The sequence below is a fragment of the Mytilus californianus genome, unplaced genomic scaffold, assembly GCF_021869535.1.
Source record: "Mytilus californianus isolate M0D057914Y unplaced genomic scaffold, xbMytCali1.0.p SCAF_3, whole genome shotgun sequence".
In the NCBI taxonomy this organism is placed as follows: domain Eukaryota; kingdom Metazoa; phylum Mollusca; class Bivalvia; order Mytilida; family Mytilidae; genus Mytilus; species Mytilus californianus.
The window spans coordinates 44655998-44678606 of record NW_026262679.1 but is presented as its reverse complement, the minus strand read 5'-3'; the positions used below and the strand labels follow the sequence as shown (position 1 = coordinate 44678606).

At 30.8% G+C, this 22609-nt stretch overlaps 1 long non-coding RNA gene across 2 annotated transcripts in view; it reads left to right on the top strand.

Annotated features, from left to right (window-relative positions):
• The window catches only part of LOC127734661 (uncharacterized), a 35045-nt gene extending 21088 nt beyond the window's left edge, over positions 1-13957 (top strand). The window contains exons 1-3 of one of the 2 annotated variants that reach the window (XR_007997692.1): positions 11927-12370; positions 12689-12755; positions 13389-13957. This is a non-coding gene — a long non-coding RNA (uncharacterized LOC127734661). Of the gene's footprint in view, positions 1-11926; positions 12371-12688; positions 12756-13388 lie in introns of those variants that run through there. The other variant, XR_007997693.1, reaches the window with a different exon arrangement.
• Positions 13958-22609: the final 8652 nt, after the last annotated feature.

Sequence of the window (22609 nt, the reverse complement as noted above, 5' to 3'; positions counted from 1 at the left end):
TTAGGTCTTTATAATATATCATAAGGACCCAATTAAGAGCTACAGTTTTGCACCTAATAGTAAGATTGGTTGATATATTTAATTTGATATATTTTCATGTATATTGTTGTATATATATTTATTTTTTATATAGGTTTCTTCAAAGAATTATTGGTAAGGTAGCTGTGGAACCCTAGCTCTTAGGTCTTTATGATATATCATAAGGACCTAATTTAGAGCTACGATTCTGCACCTAATAGTAAGATTGGTTGATTTATTTCATTTTATATATTTTCATCTATATTGTTGTATATATATTTATTTTTTATATAGGTTTCTTCAAAGAATTGATGGTAAGATAGCTGAGGAAAAGTAGCTCTTAGGTCTATATGATATATCATAAGGACCTAATTAAGAGCTACGGTTCCGCACCTAATAGTAAGATTGATTGATTTATTTCATTTTATATATTGTCATGTATAATGCTTGTATGTATATTTATTTTTTATATAGGTTTCTTCAAAGAATTGATGGTAAGGTAGCTGCTGAACCGTACCTCTTAGGTCTTTATAATATATCATAAGGACCTAATTAAGAGCTACGGGTCCACACCTAATAGTTAGATTGGTTGATATATTTAATTTGATATATTTTCTTGTATATTGTTGTATATATATTTATTTTTTATATAGATTTCTTCAAAGAATTGATGGTAAGATAGCAGCGGAACCATAGCTCTTAGGTCTTTATGATATATCATAAGGACCTAATTAAGAGCTACGGGTCCGCACCTAATAGTAAGATTTGTTGATTTATTTTATTTTATATATTGTCATGTATAATGTTGTATATATATTTATTTTTTATATAGGTTTTTTCAAAGAATTATTGGTAAGGTAGCTGCGGAACCATAGCTATAGGTCTTTATGAGGACCTAAGTTAGAGCTACGGTTTCGCACCTAATAGTAAGATTGGTTGATTTATTTGATTTGATATATTTTCATGTATATTGTTGTATATATATTTATTTTTCATATAGGTTTCTTCAAAGAATTGATGGTAAGATAGCTGCAGAACCGTTGCTCTTAGGTCTTTATAATATATCATAAGGACCAAATTAAAAGCTACGGTTCCGCACCTAATAGTAAGATTGGTTGATTTATTACATTTTAAATAATTTCATGTATATTGTTGTATATATATTTATTTTTTATATAGTTTTTTTCAAAGAATTGATGGTAAGGTAGCTGCGGAACCATAGCTCTTAGGTCTTTATAATATATGATAAGGACCTAATTACGAGCTATGATTCGGCACCTAATGGTAAGATTGGTTGATTTATTTCATTTTATATATTTTCATGTATATGGTTGTATATAAATTTATTTTTTATATAGGTTTCTTCAAAGAATTGATGGTAAGGTAGCTGCTGAACCGTAGCGCTTAGAGCTAACTTAAACCTATGGTTCCGCACCTAATAGTAAGATTGGTTGATTTATTTCATTTTATATATTTTCATGTATAATGTTGTATGTTATTTATTTTTTATATAGGTTTTTTCAAAGAATTGATGGTAAGATAGCTGCGGAAATGTAGCTCTTAAGTCTTTATGATATATCATAAGGACCAAATTAAGAGCTACAGTTGGGCACCTAATAGAAAGATTGGTTGATATATTTAATTTGATATATTTTTATGTATAATGTTGTATATTATTTATTTTTTATATAGGTTTCTTCAAAGAATTGATGGTAAGATAGCTGTGGAAACGAAGCTCTTAGGTCTTTATGATATATCATAAGGACCTAATTAAGAGCTACGGGTCCACACCTAATAGTAAGATTGATTGATTTAATTCATTTTGTATATTTTCATGTATATTGTTGTATATATATTTATTTTTTATATAGGTTTCTTCAAAGAATTGATGGTAAGGTAGCTGCGGAACCATAGCTCTTGGTCTTTAAAATATATCATAAGGACCTAATTAAGAGCTATGGTTAGGCACCTAATTGTAAGATTGGTTGATATATTTAATTTGATATATTTTCATTTATAATGTTGTATATTATTTATTTTCTATATAGGTTGTTTCAAAGAATTGATGGTAAGATAGCTGCGGAAACGTAGCTCTTAGGTCTTTTTGATATATCATAAGGACCTTATTAAGAGCTACAGGTCCGCACCTAATAGTAAGATTGGTTGATTTATTTCATTTTGTATATTTTCATGTATATTGTTGTATATATATTTATTTTTTATATAGGTTTCTTCAAAGAATTGATGGTAAGGTAGCTGCGGAACCATAGCTCTTGGTCTTTAAAATATATCATAAGGACCTAATTACGAGCTATGGTTAGGCACCTAATAGTAAGATTGGTTGATATATTTAATTTGATATATTTTCATGTATAATGTTGTATATTATTTATTTTTTATATAGGTGTCTTCAAAGAATTGATGGTAAGATAGCTGCGGAAACGTAGCTCTTAGGTCTTTATGATATATCATAAGGACCTAATTAAGAGCTAAGGGTCCGCACCTAATAGTAAGATTGGTTAATTTATTTCATTTTGTATATTTTCATGTATATTGTTGTATATATATTTATTATACCCCAACCAACGAGTTGCGGAGGGTATAATGTTTTTGACCTGTCCGTCCGTCTGTCCGTCCGTCAGTCCGTCATTGCCCAATATACTACTGCAACCTTTTGTCATCGCAACTCCTCTCAAACCACACAACAGAATTTCATGAAACCTTTTCAGATAATAAGGACATACTACGTAGATGTGCATATTGACAGGAAATTACGATTTAATTTTTTTTCCAGGAGTTACGCCCCTTTGAACTTATTTGCCCAATATACTACTGCAACCTTTTGTCATCGCAACTCCTCTCAAACCACACAACAGAATTTCATGAAACTGTGTAGATAATAAGGACATACTATGTAGATGTGCATATTGACAGGAAATTATGATTCAATTTTTTTTTCTGATACAATTTTTTTTTCTTACACTTATTTTATTTCTCCACTGACAATGTGGGGACGTGGGGTATGTGAGCGAGCTCACTAAGGTTCTTTAATTTTTTATATAGGTTTCTTCAAAGAATTGATGGTAAGGTGGCTGCGGAACCATAGCTCTTGGTCTTTATAATATATCATCAGGACCTAATTAAGAGCTACAGTTCCGCACCTAATAGTAAGATTGATTTATTTATTTCATTTTATATATTTTCATGTATATTGTTGTATATATATTTATTTTTTATATAGGTTTCTTCAAAGAATTATTGGTAAGGTAGCTGCGGAACCTTAGCTCTTAGGTCTTTATGATATATCATAAGGACCTAATTAAGAGCTACAGTTCGGCACCTAATAGTAAGATTGGTTGATATATTTAATTTGATATATTTTCATGTATATTGTTGTAAATATATTTATTTTTTATATACGTTTCTTCAAAGAATTGATGGTAAGGTAGCTGCCGAACCGTAGCCCTTAGGTCTTTATAATATATCATAAGGACCTAATGAAGAGCTACAGTTCGGCACCTTATAGTAAGATTGGTTGATATATTTAATTTGATATATTTTCATGTATATTGTTGTATATATATTTATTTTCTATATAGGTTTCTTCAAAGAATTGATGGTAAGGTAGCTGCGGAACCATAGCTCTTAGGTCTTTATGATATATCATAAGGACCTAATTAAGAGCTACAAGTCCGCACCTTATAGTAAGATTGGTTGATTAATTTCATTTTATATATTTTCATGTATATTGTTGTATATATATTTATTTTTTATATAGATTTCTCCAAAGAATTGATGGTAAGGTAGCTGCGGAACCATAGCTCTTGGTCTTTATAATATATCATAAGGACCTAATTAAGAGCTACAGTTCCGCACCTAATAGTAAGATTGTTTTATTTCATTTTATATATTTTCATGTATATTGTTGTGTATATATTTATTTTTTATATAGGTTTCTTCAAAGAATTATTGGTAAGGTAGCTGCGGAACCTTAGCTCTTAGGTCTTTATGATATATCATAAGGACCTAATTAAGAGCTACAGTTCGGCACCTAATAGTAAGATTGGTTGATATATTTAATTTGATATATTTTCATGTATATTGTTGTATATATTTATTTTTTATTTAGGTTTCTTCAAAGAATTGATGGTAAGGTAGCTACTGAACCATAGCTCTAAGGTCTTTATGATATATCATTAGGACCTAATTTAGAGCTATGGTTCCGCACCTAATAGTAAGATTGGTTGACTTATTTCATTTTGTATATTTTTTTTGTATATATATTTATTTTTTATATAGGTTTCTTCAAAGAATTATTGGTAAGGTAGCTGCGGAACCTTAGCTCTTAGGTCTTTATAATATATCATAAGGACCTAATTAAGAGCTACAGTTCGGCACCTAATAGTAAAATTGGTTGATATATTTAATTTGATATATTTTCATGTATATTGTTGTATATATATTTATTTTTTATTTAGGTTTCTTCAAAGAATTGATGGTAAGGTAGCTGCCGAACCGTAGCTCTTAGGTCTTTATAATATATCATAAGGAACTAATGAAGAGCAACAGTTCAGCACCTAATAGTAAGATTGGTTGATATATTTAATTTGATATATTTTCATGTATATTGTTGTATATATATTTATTTTCTATATAGGTTTCTTCAAAGAATTGATGGTAAGGTAGCTGCGGAACCATAGCTCTTAGGTCTTTATGATATATCATAAGGACCTAATTAAGAGCTACAAGTCCGCACCTTATAGTAAGATTGGTTGATTAATTTCATTTTATATATTTTCATGTATATTGTTGTATATATATTTATTTTTTATATAGATTTCTCCAAAGAATTGATGGTAAGGTAGCTGCGGAACCATAGCTCTTGGTCTTTATAATATATCATAAGGACCTAATTAAGAGCTACAGTTCCGCACCTAATAGTAAGATTGATTTATTTCATTTTATATATTTTCATGTATATTGTTGTATATATATTTATTTTTTATATAGGTTTCTTCAAAGAATTATTGGTAAGGTAGCTGCGGAACCTTAGCTCTTAGGTCTTTATGATATATCATAAGGACCTAATTAAGAGCTACAGTTCGGCACCTAATAGTAAGATTGGTTGATATATTTAATTTGATATATTTTCATGTATATTGTTGTATATATTTATTTTTTATTTAGGTTTCTTCAAAGAATTGATGGTAAGGTAGCTACTGAACCATAGCTCTAAGGTCTTTATGATATATCATTAGGACCTAATTTAGAGCTATGGTTCTGCACCTAATAGTAAGATTGGTTGACTTATTTCATTTTGTATATTTTTTTTGTATATATATTTATTATTTATATAGGTTTCTTCAAAGAATTATTGGTAAGGTAGCTGCGGAACCTTAGCTCTTAGGTCTTTATAATATATCATAAGGACCTAATTAAGAGCTACAGTTCGGCACCTAATAGTAAAATTGGTTGATATATTTAATTTGATATATTTTCATGTATATTGTTGTATATATATTTATTTTTTATTTAGGTTTCTTCAAAGAATTGATGGTAAGGTAGCTGCCGAACCGTAGCTCTTAGGTCTTTATAATATATCATAAGGAACTAATGAAGAGCAACAGTTCAGCACCTAATAGTAAGATTGGTTGATATATTTAATTTGATATATTTTCATGTATATTGTTGTATATATATATTTATTTTTTATATAGGTTTCTTCAAAGAATTGATGGTAAGATAGCTGCGGAACCGTTGCTCTTAGGTCTTTATAATATATCATAAGGACCTAATTAAGAGCTATGGTTTCGGCACCTAATAGTAAGATTGGTTGATATATTTTCATGTATAATGTTGCATATTATTTATTTTTTATATAGGTTTCTTCAAAGAATTGATGGTAAGATAGCTGCGGAACCATATCTCTTAGGTCTTTATGATTATCATAAGGACCTAATTAAGAGCTACAGGTCCGCACCTAATAGTAAGATTGGTTGATTAATTTCATTTTATATATTTTCCTGTATATTGGTGTATATATATTTATTTTTTATATAGGTTTCTCCAAAGAATTGATAGTAAGGTAGCTGCGGAACCATAGCTCTTGGGTCTTTATAATATATCATAAGGACCTAATTAAGAGCTACAGTTCCGCACTTATAGTAAGATTGATTTATTTATTTCATTTTATATATTTTCATGTATATGCTTGTATATATATTTATTTTTTATATAGGTTTCTTCAAAGAATTATTGGTTAGGTAGCTGCGGAACCTTAACTCTTAGGTCTTTATAATATATATCATGAGGACCTAATTAAGAGCTACAGTTCGGCACCTAATAGTAAGATTGGTTGATATATTTAATTTGATATATTTTCATGTATATTGTTGTATATATATTTAATTTATTATATAGGTTTCTTCAAAGAATTGATGGTAAGGTAGCTGCTGAACCATAGCTCTAAGGTCTTTATGATATATCATTAGGACCTAATTTAGAGCTATGGTTCCGCAACTTATAGTAAGATTGGTTGATTTATTTCATTTTGTATATTTTCATGTATATTGTTGTATATATATTTATTTTTTATATAGGTTTCTTCAAAGAATTGATGGTAAGGTAGCTGCGGAAACATAGCTCTTGGTCTTTATAATATATCATAAGGACCTAATTAAGAGCTACTGTTCCGCACCTAATAGTAAGATTGATTGATATATTTCATTCTATATATTTTCATTGATATGCTTGTATATATATTTATTTTTTATATAGGTTTCTTCAAATAATTGATGGTAAGGGAGCTGCCGAACCTTAGCTCTTAGGTCTTTATAATATATCATAAGGACCTAATGAAGAGCTACAGTTCGGCACCTTATAGTAAGATTGGTTGATATATTTAATTTGATATATTTTCATGTATATTGTTGTATATATATTTATTTTCTATATAGTTTTCTTCAAAGAATTGATGGTAAGATAGCTGCGGAAATGTAGCTCTTATGTCTTTATGATATATCATAAGGACCTAATTAAGAGCTACCGGTCCACACCTAATAGTAAGATTGGTTGATTTATTTCATTTTGTATATTTTCATGTATATAGTTGTATATATATTTATTTTTTATATAGGTTTCTTCAAAGAATTGATGGTAAGGTAGCTGCGGAACCATAGCTCTTGGTCTTTATAATATATCATAAGGACCTAATTAAGAGCTACGGTTCTGCACCTATAAGTAAGATTGATTGATATATTTCATTTTATATATTTTCATGTATATGCTTGTATATATATTTATTTTTTATATAGGTTTCCTCAAAGAATTATTGGTAAGGTAGCTGGGGAATCTTAGCTCTTAGGTCTTTATGATATATCATAAGGACCTAATTAAGAGCTACAGTTCGGCACCTAATAGTAAGATTGGTTGATATATTTAATTTGATATATTTTCATGTATATGCTTGTATATATATTTATTTTTTATATAGGTTTCTTCAAAGAATTGATGGTAAGGTAGCTGCTGAACCATAGCTCTAAGGTCTTTATAATATATCATAAGGACCTAATTAAGTGCTATGGTTCCGCACCTAATAGTAAGATCGGTTGATTTATTTCATTTTATATATTCTCATGTATATGGTTGTATATTTATTTATTTTTTTTATATAGGTTTCTTCAAAGAATTGATGGTAAGATAGCTGCGGAAACGTAGCTCTTAGGTCTTTATGATATATCATAAGGACCTAATTAAGACCTACGGTTCCACACCTAATAGTAAGATTGGTTGATATATTGCATTATATATATTTTCATGTATATTGTTGTATGTATATTTTATTTTTTATATAGGTTTCTTCAAAGAATTGATGGTAAGGTAGCTGCTGAACCATAGCTCTTAGGTTTTTATAATATATCATAAGGACCTAATTAAGAGCTATGGTTCCGCACCTAATAGTAAGAATGGTTGATTTATTTCATTTTATATATTTTCATGTATATGGTTGTATATTTATTTTTATTTTATATAGGTTTCTTCAAAGAACTGATGGTAAGGTAGCTGCGTAACCTTAGCTCTTAGGTCTTTATAATATATCATAAGGACCTAATTAAGAGCTTCGGTTCGGCACCTAATAGTAAGATTGGTTGATTTATTTCATTATATATATTTACATGTATATTGTTGTATATATATTTATTTTTTATATAGGTTTCTTCAAAGAATTGATGGTAAGGTAGCTGTGGAACCATAGCTCTTGGTCTTTATTATATATCATAAGGACCTAATTAAGAACTACGGTTCCGCACCTAATAGTAAGATTGATTGATTAATTTCATATTATATATTTTCATGTATATGGTTGTATATATATTTATTTTTTATATAGGTTTCTTCAAAGAATTGACAGTAAGGTAGCAGCGGAACCATAGCTCTTAGGTCTTTATAATGTATCATAATGACCTAATTAAGAGCTACCGTTCGGCACCTAATAGTAAGATTGGTTGATTTATATCATTTTATATATTTTCATGTATATTATTGTATATATATTTATTTTTTATATAGGTTTCTTCAAAGAATTGATGGTAAGGTAGCTGCGGAACCATAGCTCTTAGGTCTTTATAATATATCATAAGGACCTAATTAAGAGCTACGATTCTGCACCTAATAGTAAGATCGGTTGATTTATTTCATTTTATATATTTTCATGTTTATGGTTGTATATATATTTATTTTTTATATAGGTTTCTTCAAAGAATTGATGGTAAGGTAGCTGCCGAACCGTAGCTCTTAGGTCTATATAATATATCATAATGACCTAATTAAGAGCTACGGTTCGACACCTAATAGTAAGATTGTTTGATTTATTTCATTTTATATATTGTCATGTATATTGTTGTATATATATTTATTTTTTATATAGATTTCTTCAAAGAATTGATGGTAAGGTTGCTGGGGAACCATAGCTCTTAGCTGGTCTTTATAATATATCATAATGACCTAATTAAGAGCTACGGCCTTAGGTCTTTATGATATTTTTTGACTGAGGACAATCTATGTTCAATAAATATCATAAGGACCTAAGAGCTATGGTTCCGCAGCTATAAATAGTATGGTTGGTTGATCTATTTCATTTTATATATTTTCATGTGTATTGTTGTATATATATATTTTTTTTTTATATAGATTTCTTGAAAGAATTGATGGTAAGGAAGCTGCGGAACCGTAGCTCTTAGGTCTTTATAATATATCATAAGGACTTAATTAAGAGCTACGGTTCTGCACCTAATAGTAAGATTGTGTGATTTATATCATTTTATATATTTTCATGTATATGGTTGTATATATATTTATTTTTTATATAGGTTTCTTCAAAGAATTGAAAATAAGTTTGCTGCGTAACCGTAGCTCTTAGGTCTTTATAATATATCATAAGGACCTTAAATTTAGAGCTATGGTTCCGCACCTAATAGTAAGATTGGTTGATTTATTTCATTTTATATATTTTCATGTATATGGTTGTATATATATTTATTTTTTAGCTAGGTTTCTTCAAAGAATTGATGGTAAGGCAGCTGTGGAACCATAGCTCTTAGGTCTTTATGATATTTTTTGACTATATGAGGACTATCTATGTTCAATAAATATCATAAGGACCAAAGAGCTATGGTTCCCCAGCTATAAGTAATATGGTTGGTTGATCTTTTTCATTTTATGTGTTTTCATGTGTATTGTTGTATATATATTTATTTTCTATATAGGTTTCTTCAAAGAATTGATGGTAAAGTAGCTGCAGAACCGTAGCTCTTAGGTCTTTATGATATTTTTTGACTATTTGAGGACAATCTATGTTCAATAAATATCATAAGGACCTAAGAGCTATGGTTCCGCAGCTATAAATAGTATGGTTGGTTGATCTATTTCATTTTATATATTTTCATGTGTATTGTTGTATATATATATTTATTTTTTATATAGATTTCTTGAAAGAATTGATGGTAAGGAAGCTGCAGAACCGTAGCTCTTAGGTCTTTATAATATATCATAAGGACTTAATTAAGAGCTACGGTTCCGCACCTAATAGTAAGATCGGTTGATTTATTTCATTTTATATATTTTCATGTATATGGTTGTATATATATTAATTTTTTATATTGGTTTCTTCAAAGAATTGATGGTAAGGTAGCTACGGAACCATAGCTCTTAGGTCTTTATGATATATCATAAGGACCTAATTAAGAGCTACGGTTCCACACCTAATAGTAAGATTGGTTGATTTATTTCATTTTATATATTTTTAAGTATATTGTTGTATATATATTTATATTTTATATAGGTAACTTCAAAGAATTGATGGTAAGGTAGCTGTGAAACCATAGCTCTTAGGTCTTTATGATATTTTTTGACGATTTGAGGACCATCTATGTTCAATAAATATCACAAGGACCTAAGAGCTACGATTCCGCAGCTAATAGTATGGTTGGTTGATTTATTGCATCTCATATATTTTCATGTATATGGTTGTGTATATATATTTATTTTTTATACAGGTTACTTCATAGAATTGATGGTAAGGTAGCTGTGGAACTGTAGCTCTTAGGTCCTTGTGATATTTTTTGACTATTTGAGGACCATCTATGTTCAATAAATATAAGGACGTAAGAGCTACAATTCAGCAGCTCAAAGTTAGGTTAGTAGATATATTTCATTTTATATATTTTCATGTGTATGGTTGTATATATATACTAGTCAACAAAAGAAATGATACAAGGCAACGTATTTTCCATATATAATGAAATTGGATACACTGCACCAAGGTAAATAATTGCCCAATTGGTCTAATATTTACAAAGTGTTATATTCTTACCAAAATCATTGATTTAAGGGAAATATGTGAATTTGATGTTGTTGCAATTTTTGTTATTTCAAAAATCATATTTTCATCCAAAAATTCAAAAATCGATATTAGAACTTAAAACTTATGCATGGTCTGCTTAAAATTTTGAATGCCTTTGCAGATATCTGAATACTTAATTCTCATCTTTCGAAATTAAGTGCTGACTTTTGTCATCATTTTCCGCAAAAAAAATTTGACCCCTGTGTTATATAACTCGGTAGTTTCTCACTTTCCAATTTGGTCAGATTCTTTTAATCATATGCATTTGCTTTGGATAATTTAACATTTTTTCCTATTTTATTATATTTTATGATAAATTGGAGTTCAAACTTGTGTATCGTTACTTTTGTTGACTAGTATATTTATATTTCATTTCAGAGTTCACTCACAGATGTTTAATTTGTAATTTTGGAATTTTGCAGATTCAGCTTAGAGAGGATGTTTCAGTCGTCGACCTTGAATATGGCTAACAGACCAGGAAGAGTGGCATATAGATTTCCGTAACTCTATACTCTATACTCTATACTCTATATATTTTATTTTTATCACAGATGAAGCTAAATCTACTGTAAGCTTTTAAGAGAGCCTGCTTTGATAGAAGTGACAACAATTTTTCAAACATCACTAATCTTTATTATTATGTTTCCATTACAGAGTTCTTACAGAGATATATAGGTTACAATACTGTATTTATTATTTCTGATGGTCTTTATATGTCCTATGTGTGTAATTGTTTGTCTTAAGAAATAAAATATGGTATTGACTATTGATTTCAATGGGATAAAACACACAGAAGAAATCAACTTAAATACCTGCAAAGACTAATGGTATGATATTATACACCATTACATGTACATTGGCCAGTTGAATTCTTATCAGGATAATTAAAACAAAAATAATTAAAAAATAACTGTATTAGACATATTATAAATGTTTTTTCTCACAGTAGCCATGTCAGGGTGAGAACATATTTTCCAAGTCAGAAAACTGAAAACTAAAAGTTGTGAAAACATCTAGCTATACCCGACCGGGAATTATTTTACCAGTTTAATATTTAAAGATACATGTACCAAGTATATTAACAAGATTTTCTATTAAAATAGCAATAGTAAATCCTGAGATTGGAATAGATCTTCCAAGGGGAGACAAATTCAATAAACAACAAGATTTGTTAATTCAATGGGAGATAACTCTGTAAAATATGCAGATTTTAATGCAGTTGAAATTCAAATCATTATTCTTTGACTTCCTTTTTTTTTTCCATCTTTATATTAATTTTACAAACTTAGGTGTTGATGTTATACTATTGTGAACATGTAGTAATGTTGACAGAAATGGAATTATAAAATATATAATAATGTATCCATTTTAATTCCTTTTTAGGTTCTTTCTGTGACATGTTTTCATGGTGTTGGGAATAAGACTTTGGGGTCTAATACATCATAAAGGAAGGTAAGTACCAGAATATTTTTCCAGTTTTGAAGAGAAAAAAAAAAACATGTATTATAAAATTTCTTTGGAAAATTCTCTCTAGGCTTTTAGTTGGTCAGGTCTACTCTCTCATTTATCAGTACCAGTATATAAGTTAATTTTAGGATCTGATGCAATTACATAAAAAGTTTGCTTGGTTGCTGGATAGCTGTCTAATCCACATGTTCTCAACATCTATTACACATTTATAGACTACCAGTATTTATATTAAATATATATAAGTATACCAACAATGATCAGTTTAAACAATTTTTGATGATGAGGCATTTTATATTTCAGGTTAACATCGCAGTTTGTCCGTAAGGTTTGAGGTAACTGGGAATGGCAATTGGAGCTGACTTTTATGGTAAGAATCAGTTACTGTACATAGATTTATGAACTATTCAACTTAGAGCATGTCACTAGAATTTTTCATGTTATAAGTGTATGTATAATTTGGAAGGGGGTATCAAGATACAAATAAGGGAAGTCAAAGATTTGAATTTGGATATCTTCTCTCTGTTTTTTTTTATCTAGATTAATCCCACTATATAGAAATTAAGAAATGTAGTATGATTTCCAATGAGACATTAATCAACCAGAAACCACATGACAAGGATGTTAGCAACTATAGAATGCCATTCTATGGTCTTCAACAATGAGCAAAACCTATTCTGTATTGTAAGCTATATAAGGCCCCAACATGGCAAAATGTGAAATAATTCATATGAGAAAACCAATGACTTGATATAGGATAAAACAATAAACAAACAAAAAATATGATAGACAACAAACAACCACTTGTTTTTCATCTTTTTTTGCCAACAAATACTGGTAGTCTAAAAGTTATGTCCACTAGTCAATTTAAAGCTAGGTAAAGAAATGTTATATGCATCATAATTGTAATGTCCAGTTAATTATTCTTTTGCATTAAATATTGTTTCAATTATTTTCACATAGTTTTGACAGATATGTTTAAGAATGAATATTTCTTTTTCAGGTAACTTTAACTGTGGCTGCATGAAAATGATTGGGTGGCTGTACCAGTAAAGAATGTAATTCAGACAATTTTTGTGTATGTTTGAGAAAATGTTTATAATTTTTTACAAAAAAAAAAAATTGTGTAAAGATTCTCCATTTTCAACAAGATTGTAAGTTATATATAACTTATTTTGAATTTTAAAATCTCTCTTTTTACAATTAAAACCAAAGGATATATTCAGGTAGCTCTACTCATGTCCATTCTTGACAGTTTTTTGTCATGCATATTGATACTGAACTGGTTGTTGTCTCACCTTGACGGAGTCGAAAAGCGAGACATAGGTATGCTGTTTCCGGCGTCGGCGGCGGCATCAACAATGTATTAGTTTGTGATTAGGTCTTAGTTTATGGTGAACCACTAGTGGTAGGTCAATGATATTTGGTATGCAGTTGTATAAGCATTGGCATATCTCATTTTCATGAAGATTATTTGGCCCCGCCCCTTCAGTCATGGTCTATTGACTTTGAAACTTTTGCTTAGTTTACAAGTTAGTGTTTATGTTTAGATTTCTTTAAGGTTCCACTAAAGTCAAAGTATAGGACACTTCATAAACATCTAAACTTTGCCTGTATTTTTCAACTTATAATGAGTAAAGTCCTAAACTATGGGAGCATATGTTCATTTGAACATACTTAAAACATACACACACTGTGTAAATTGTAAATAAACTTGAAATTGTTATGCTGTGGCCAAACTGGTTCTTGGGGTGAACACTAAATTTTCAAAAAAATCGGGAGACCTGTGAGACGACTTAATTTGCTTAAAATTGGTATGGACGAATACTGTTACATGTAATGCAGGGCAAGCTCATGTTGATTTGTCACATACATATGTTTTAATGGCATATTTGTCCAATTTCTGTAACTTCGAAATTTGTTCACCTAGATACATGAAATTAACTGAAACTCGAAAATCAATACATTTTCTGAAAAATCAACATGAGCTTGCCCTGCATTAGATATAACAGTATTCGTCCATACCAATTTTAAACAAATTAAGTCGTCTCGCAGGCCTCCAGATTTTTTTTGAAAATTTAGTGTTCACCCCAAGAACCGGTTTGGCCACAGCATAACAATTTCAAGTTTATTTACAATTTACACAGTGTGTATATGTTAAGTATGTTTAAATGAACATATGTTCTCATAGTTTAGTACTTTACTCATTATCTCATTTCCATGGAGATTGTTTAGCCCTGTACCTTTAGTCATGGTTCATTGACTTTGAATACTTGCATAACTTACATGTAAAAGTATTGTTATTTCAATTTCAACATTTGCATTATCAAAATAACAAATAGGCGAGACATATCTCTGTGTTAACAGTTTATTGGTATGTATAGTTTTATTTTGAGTTCATAGTTCAGATTGTATTCATTATTTTTTCCCCTGTGGCTAGATTCAATTGGTACTTTGAAAATTATTTGAAATTGACCACTTTTATTTGAAGACCTACTCTTTTAGATATATTAATAATGGTCCATGTCTAGTCAAAACACTTCCAGAAGTTAAGAATGGAGAATCTTAAAATAAAAGAAAAAATGAAATGTATATTTTGGCTTTCACCGTTGTTAAATATATATCTTTTCCGAATGTTTTCGTTTTTTTATGCCCCTGCCATAGGGAAAGGAGGCATTAAGTGTTACCCTTGATTTCCTTCTGTCCTTTTGTTGTTCCTTTTGTCCCATTTTTGTTTCCGCACTAACTTTTAAGAGTAATGCCCCTTTATCAGTTGGAAAATTGCAAATTTGGGCAGTGAGTCACTTACTTTTCTAGAGTTATGCTCCTTTTTAAAATTTTTAAAATTGCAAAGCTTGAGCAAGGGCATCTTGTCCTCAGACACATTCTTCTTTTATTTTTTAGCTGAGTTTGATATAATTTATATTTTTATCAATTGTTTTGTTCTGAATAATTATACATTTTTTTATACTGTCTAAAGTATACTTCCTGAGACGGTCTTCAGAGCATTAGGTTTTGGACTCAGGTTTCCAACATTTTCCCACTACAAATTTAGTTTTTAAAGAAGTTTGACCAAGTTCACTTGTTTTAGTCGGTTGTCATGGTTGTTCCTGGCAGGAAGATTGTTGATGATAGAGATTTTGTCACTATTTGGTATTTAACTTAAAATACAGCATAGAAGCATTTCATCAATTATGAATTTTATGATTATCTTTTATGTATATATGCTTACAATTTGTATACATGGATATTGTTTTAAAAATCATTAAAATCTGGTGTCCAGACGAGCTGTCTGGGTTATCAGCAACATGAATATATTGTTAGTTTTGTTTAAGCCTAAATATTTAAGGGATAGAAGTTATAGTAACATTATATGAATAGACTCGTTATTAAAATTTATTATACCCCCACACAAATTTTTTGTGAAGGGTATAATGTTTTTGACCCGTCCGTCCGTCTGTCTGTCGGTCCGTCTGTCAGTCAGTCAGTCCCTCAGTCCTGTTTCTTGTCATCGCAACTCCTCTCAAACCACACAACAGAATTTCATGAAACCTTTTCAGATAATAATTAAGGACATACTATGTAGATGTGCCTATCGACAGGAATTTACGAATCAATTTCTTCCCCAGGAGTTATGCCCCTTTGAACTTATTTATCCAATATACTACTGCAACCTTTTGTCATGGCAACTCCTCTGAAACCACACCACAGAATTTCATGAAACTTTGTAGATAAAAAGGACATACTATGTAGATGTGCATAACAACAGGAAATTACGATTCAATTTTTTTCTAGGAGTTACGCCCCTTTGAACTTATTTGCTTCAATGTACTACTGCAACAGTTTGTCATCGCAACTCCTCTGAAACCACACCACAGAATTTCATGAAACTTTGTAGATAATAAGGACATACTATGTAAATGTGCATATCGACAGAATATTACGAATCATTTTTTTTCTAGGAGTTGCGCCCCTTTGAACTTATTTGCTTTAATGTACTACTGCAACAGTTTGTCATCGCAACTCCTCTGAAACCACATAACAGAATTTCATGAAACTTTGTAGATAATAAGGACATACTATGTAGTTGTGCATATTGACAGGAAATTATGATTCAATTTTTTTTTCTTACACTTATTTTATTTCTCCAATGACAATGTGGGGACGTGGGGTATGTGAGCGCGCTAACTAAGGTTCTTTAATTTGAGAATGTCATGGACCATAAAAGTACAGGTCAAGTTAGATTTTGATTTTTTTCACAATTACTGTTCAAGATTTGCGGCTTGCCTTTGAAAATGTTAGTTCTTTGATTTCTGGATGATAATTATAGTACCACTTGACCCAATCCTTTGAAATTGTGCAGTATATCATGGATCATCGAAACACTGTTCAAGGTCCATTTTGATGGTTTTGAGAATAACCGTTCAAGAGTTATGCCCCTTAGTTACCTTAAACATTTAACTTTCTTATTTCCAGATGATAATGAAGTAATGTTTGACAAAAGCTTTTTTGATTTTAACACAATTTATGAAACACAAAATACTGGTCACATTTAATTTTGGTATATCATTTACTGTTTTTTTTCTGCAAGCAGGTGTATCTGCTCAATTATTAGATCTTATCACTTAAATCTAGTTTGAATCTGGACGGCAAATGCCAGTAACAGGAAAGGGGTTTCTGAAATTAGGGGTATTTCACATGATTTTATTTTTTCAGTCACTCGGTTAAGTTTAGTTTATGACTATTTTTATTTCTGATCAACGAGACAAAAGGGATAGCCTCAACCAAGGAAGTATAACTAACATATATACGTCCTTGCCTGAACTTATGAACTTGTAGAAATTGTTTAAATGGATTCAAGTTAATATTTCGAAAGACACACACTGCATACATATGGGATAAAAACACGTTTAGGTCCTTTGTGGTTTTTTTATTCACTTTTGTGCTACATAATAGATATAGGAAGATGTGGTATGAGTGCCAATGAGACAACTCTCCATCCAAGTAACAATTTATAAAAGTAAACCATTATAGGTCAAGGTACGGCCTTCAACACGGAGCATTGGCTCACACCGAACAGCAAGCTATAAAGGGCCCCAAAAATTACTAGTGTAAAACCAAACGGGAAAACCAACGGTCTAATCTATATAAAAACGAGAAACGAGAAACACGTATGAACTACATAAACAGACGACAACTACTGTACATCAGATTCCTGATAAACACATTGATTCTAAAACCAATTGTTGGCATGATACGGGTTATGTTCTTCTCATATATTTTATGATGGTATGATACTAAACCCCTAACAGGAGGGATTGTACTTGATTTTCAGGGTCCTACCAAGGACGTATATGTTAGTTATACGTCCTTGGTCCTACTAAAAAGCGCCCGGGGAATTCCAACAACGATGCGTATATATTCAAAATGGTTTCACTAAAAAATATGAGTAAATTTTGCATAACTATATAAAAAAAAAACATAATGCTTGCTTTTCCACTTTATATTACTTGCTCCATAGTTATTACGAATTGTGATTATATTAAACTGAAAAAATCATGTGGCGTCCTTGTGGGTTATCAAAACCACTAGTTTTCAACAAGTTTGAAACTTGTTTACAGAGGCTTCATACTGTACTTATTTATTTTTGTAACTGTTCGACATTTGTTTTATGAAAAAGTAATTTTTGTCATGATTGTATAGTATTAAGGTCTTTCCACTACATTAGGAAAGATCTTATTGTTTTTTAATTGGTTATTTATTTGTAACACATGAAACCATAATGTCAGCAATAATTGAATTTGATATTCTATGCTCAAAAGCCTTAATATACAAATAACTCCCGAGACTTAAGTTGCAATGTTCTTATTATTTTCCGAATCTATGTGTTAATTTAGAGCAAAAGATATAATTTTGTCAGAAAAAATTATGATTCTTACAAATTTTAACAGCTTAGAAAATATACTTTTACCAAATGATGAGAAAATTATAACATTAAATTTTGTAATACTAAATACTTCATAATCTATTTCTTAAACGACTTCTAGTTCTGAATGTGCATGAAATATTTGCCACTGGACGTTAATCAACCGACAATCAATCAATCAAATATGCATGAAATATTTGCCACTGGACGTTAAGCAACTAACAATCAATCAATTAAATATTGCACTAAAAAATGAAATAAGCAATAAAAGCAACAATTTTATCCATCACTTGGTGTCTGGTGTCTGTACAGTAAACATGCTGAATTCGTTATTGTTCAGAAATATATTCCTTAAACGAGTTCAAGTATGTCAATAAATTCATAGGGTATCTTGTGGTAGTTGAAATTGTTCAGTACAACCAGTGTGTGTCCGTCGTCGTCTGTCATACATATTAAATGTTGTATTCACTGTTTGCTGTTCGTCTTCTGTTGTTTATGGCAGTCGGGCCACTGTCTCCAAAATTTAGCCCCCATTAACGCAATGACCAATTATGGGGGGGGGGGGGGGGGGGGGGAGCTATTTTTTGGAGGGACAAACATTTTTCTTTACTTAAAGAAAAAACACTTAACAATTTTCTATGTCTGATCTTTAAATTAACCGATGTATACTTTAGATTTAAACTATAGATGTTGAATTAAAAATAAAGATTTAAAAACAATAAAGTGTTTTTATGGTAAACATATCTAATGTCTGGTTATTTTCTTATGCAAATTTTTTTTTTTTTTTAAAGATATATAGTCAAGGACGTATAACTAATATACGTCCTTGTATGCACGAAGTATATATTTTGCTAATTAGTTAATTCGACAGTTAATATATAGAGGGCAGTCAAAGATGAAATGAACCTTAGTTCTGTTTTTTTTTCTTCAACTTACAATATGTCTTTTTTCTAAAGTTACGTTTGAAAACCTTCCAGTCTAAATAGGGATCAGTATGACTGCTCAAGTTTACCCAACGTAATTATCATTTTTAAGACAGTTTTATATTATATATGATCATAGTTTTAATACTTTTTCTATCTTTGCAAAAAGGCATGATGAGTGGAGCCCTTTTCAACTGATTTTTGTCGAGCCTGCGACTTTTGTCGCAGAAAGCTCGACATAGGGATAGCGATCCGGCGGCGGTGGCGGCTACGGCGGCGGCGGCGGCGGCGGCGGCGGCGTTAGCTAACTTCTTAAAAGCTTTATATTTTAGAAGATGGAAGACCTGGATGCTTCATACTTTGTATATGGATGCCTCATGTTACGAAGTTTCCGTCAGTCACATGTCCAATGTCCTTGACCTCATTTTCATAGTTCAGTGACTACTTGAAAAAAAAGTTCAGATTTTTTGTAATGTTAAATTCTCTCTTATTATAAGTAATAGGATAACTATATTTGGTATGTGCGTACCTTGCAAGGTCCTCATGCCCGTCAGACAGTTTTCACTTGACCTCGACCTCATTTCATGGATCAGTGAACAAGGTTAAGTTTTCGTGGTCAAGTCCATATCTCAGATACTATAAGCAATAGGTCTAGTATATTCGGTGTATGGAAGGACTGTAAGGTGTACATGTCCAACTGGCAGGTGTCATCTGACCTTGACCTCATTTTCATGGTTCAGTGGTTATAGTTAAGTTTTTGTGTTTTGGTCTGTTTTTCTTATACTGTATGCAATAGGTCTACTATATTTGGTGTATGGAATGATTGTAAGGTGTACATGTCTAGCTGGCAGGTGTCATCTGACCTTGACCTCATTTTCATGGTTCAGTGGTCAAAGTTAAGTTTTTGAGTTTTGGTCTTTCTTTCTAATACTGCATGCAATAGGTCAGCTATATTTGGTGTATGGAATGATTGTAAGGTGTACATGTCTAGCTGGCAGGTGTCATCTTACCTTGACCTCATTTTCATGGTTCAGTGGTCAAAGTTAAGTTTTTGAGTTTTGGTCTTTTTTTCTAATACTATATGCAATAGTTCAACTATATTTGGTGTATGGAAATATTTTATGATCTATATGTCAGTCACGCAGGTTTTATTTGACCTTGACCTCATTTTCAAGGTTCATTGCTCAGTGTTAAGTTTTTGTGTTTTCGTCTGTTTTTCTTAAACTATAAGCAATAGGTCAACTATATTTGTTGTATGGAAGAATTGTTAGCTGTACATGCCTGCCTAGCATGGTTCATCTGACCTTGACCTCATTTTCATGGTTCATTGGTCAATGTTTAGTTTACTTGGTTAATGTTAAGTTTATGTGACAGTTGTAATAAAGCTTTATATTTAGGACTATCAACATAATATCAATGATTAGTAAAGAAGGCGAGACATTTCAGCGTGTGCACTCTTGTTATAGTTTGTTCTTATGTTGTACTGTTACACCACTATCCAAGGTTGGGGAGGGTATGCGCGCCATCAAACTAGTTTAAATTACAAATACTGCTGTTAGGGGATCTATAAACTAGAATCAATATATTAATAAATTTTAAAGATCATGGATATTTTTACAATTTCGTTTGTCCGTATTTAATCGACGAATGGATTCAGTTTTTTTTTCGCAGTTTAAATTAACATTATTAAGAAAAGCCTTAAAGTATAAAGTCAAAAGTTTGTCAAACCTTGTGGAATTTGTGAAGCTTTTTTTTTTAAAGATAAATAGAGTATCCAGAGTAAACTATTTTTATTTTTTTTCGTTTGTCCTTATCCAAAATTTTATTTAATAAACCAAATACAAAACACACGAAATAAACAAAAAACATGCTGAAATAACATATACATGCTCAAACTGTATACACGTGCGTAACAAACTGCTCCTGGTTGAATGAACGTGAATTTCAATCGATTACACAGGTGGCAATCAATATTGAATGTGGCACGTGTCGAAATTTTTAAAGATATAATTATAAATTAAGTCAATATGTTTCCTTCAAAAATTACATATCCTTATTGACATTCGGTCTGAAAATAAAATGAGAATTTGGAATACAGAACATGCAGAATTGTGAATGTTGTAAATATAAACCAGTATATATGTTCTAGACCATATGAGTATTTGGACCGTATGCGTACTTTTTCAAAATACGCATACGGTCGGACTGTACGCGTACGGTCTGCCTAATTTTAAGTAGTTGGTCCAGTTTATTAGATACAAATAAAATTGAGAATGGAAATGGGGAATGTGTCAAAGAGACAACAACCTGACCATAGAGCAGACAACAGCCGAAGGCCACCAATGGGTCTTCAATGCAGCAAGAAACTCCCGCACCCGGAGGCGTCCTTCAGCTGGCCCTAAACAAATATGTATACTAGTTCAGTGATAATGGACGTCATACTAAACTCCAAATTATACACAAGAAACTAAAATTAAAAATGATACAAGACTAACAAAGGCCAGAGGCTCCTGACTTGGGGCGTGGCGCAAAAATGCGGCTAGATTAAACATGTTTTTTGAGATCTCAACCCTCCCCCTATACCTCTAGCCAATGTAGAAAAAACAAACGCACAACAGTACGCACAGTAAAACTCAGTTTAAGAGAAGTCCGAGTCCGATGTCAGAATAAGAAACAAAAGAAAATAAACAAAATGACAATAATACATAAATAACAACAGACTACTAGCAGTTACTGACATGCCAGCTCCAGACCTCAATTAAACTGATTGAAAGATTATGTCTTCATCATATGAATATCAGGCACAATCCCTCCTGTTAGGGGTTTAGTATTATACCATCATAAAATATATGAGAAGAACATAACCAGTGTCATGCCAACAACTGGTTTTAGAATAAATATGTTTAATTCCGATGCAATGACCCTATATAAGTGAATCAACATTAAAGCCAAAATATGCAATCTTTAATGACCTGACAACAGTATCGTAACTATATCCCTTCTTAATAAGTCCAGACCATATGAGTATTTGGACCGTATGCGTATACTCGTACGGTCTGACCATACGCGTACGGTCGGACCATATGAGTATACTCATACGGTCTCGGACGAACTCGACCATATATGTATTTGGACCATATGGGTTAATTTTAGACAAACACAAATGTATATTACAGATCAACATTACTGAAATCTCGAATTAATATAAATAGTTCAATTGTAAATGAAATAAAAACTTAATACTTTCACTATTTAAAAAAGTCACGTTAATTTAATCTGTTAAGCTCCTGTATTTAGCATGTCAGTAATTCATTAATTTAATTATGCTCGCTGAAATTGAAGTTATCGTAAGTAAACATAATGCAGGAAGAAAAG